Source organism: Habropoda laboriosa, unplaced genomic scaffold (assembly GCF_001263275.1).
Source record: "Habropoda laboriosa isolate 0110345459 unplaced genomic scaffold, ASM126327v1 scaffold143, whole genome shotgun sequence".
Classification (NCBI taxonomy): domain Eukaryota; kingdom Metazoa; phylum Arthropoda; class Insecta; order Hymenoptera; family Apidae; genus Habropoda; species Habropoda laboriosa.
In genome coordinates this window covers 1,084,539-1,085,865 of record NW_017100404.1, presented here as the reverse complement: position 1 = coordinate 1,085,865, position 1,327 = coordinate 1,084,539, and positions in this window count along the sequence as shown.

The following is a 1,327-nucleotide window of genomic DNA, read 5'->3' as shown; positions in this document are numbered from 1 at the left end:
TAAGTATGCATATTTTTAAAGATATTTTATTTAGCAATTCAACTGTTTTTTAATTCGTTGATTTATGCATAAGCAGAATTGTACGGTATAAAAAAATTAATACTTTGAATGGAAATGTCGATATTTTGCTGCCAATAATTGCGTTTAATCGCTCAAAGCTTCGTTCTACATTTTCTAAATAACAGTTAATCACTATAAATAATTACTGTATATCCTAGCAGATTTTCATTTATCATCTATAATATAAACGATAAACGAAAATTTTGTAGTGTATATAGCAACAATTTACAATAATCCATGTCATACCTCTTATTTTTCAGAAGCAACTTTAAATAACTTAAATTATTTGAAATTTTGAAATAAACTAAACTAAAATAAACGAAAAATTTCAATTTTGTCAATGCATTTTTCTAATCACAAGTTAAAAGTGACAAAATACGATAAAGTTTCTTCTTTCTACGAGATATTCGAATCGCGTTAAGTCGATTACAGGAATATTCATTTAGCTTTGCGACTTGCTGATTAATTTCTGCGAAAGTGTTCCGTAGAAGAGCTTTTAAAATGATTCCACTATTTTTCGTCGAACACATTAAGTATCCAATACCTGGCCACGTTATTCTCCTGTCAAAGAGGCGGTGCTTTACGCTATTCACGTTGTAATCGATTCACGTTAAGCGGGTGTTCGTGCGGTTCGAATTCGAAGAAATCGAAGATGTGACACCGTTCGGTACTTAAGATAAAAAGGGGTTCGATCGAAAATCCAGCTTTAATTCTGAAATCGAAACGTTATTTCACGTCTGAACCAATTTCGCTTTGCCAGTGAAATCTTATTCCGTGTCTATTCATTCTATAATCGATCATTTCGATATTAAATAATCGTAATCCCCTTTTCCTCTGCCATCGAGGTAATTATTTTTACTGTTTTTGGCTGTATATTGTGATTTATTTTATGATACAATGATAAATTTTTTGATATGAAAAGGTAATTGGTGAAATTACGGAATAATTTTTAATATCGAAGATATTTATTTATTTTTATGGAATATATTATTTGTTCAGTGGTTTGAATGTTTAAATGTAATTTGAATATTCACGTGGTTTGAACATTGTATCTATAAACGTGAAAGGAGGATGTTAAAAAAAGGCCAATTTTGGCATACGGCCGGAACGAAAAATTTTTTTACAGCATGATTCTATGCATCCTAAGAAACAAAAAATGTACTTGTCATTTTTCCCGGAAATGATGGGAAAGTTATGAGAAATGCGGTTCAAGGTAAGAGTATGACTCGGATGATGGTCTGTTCGTAAATTAACCACTTAGAAACTC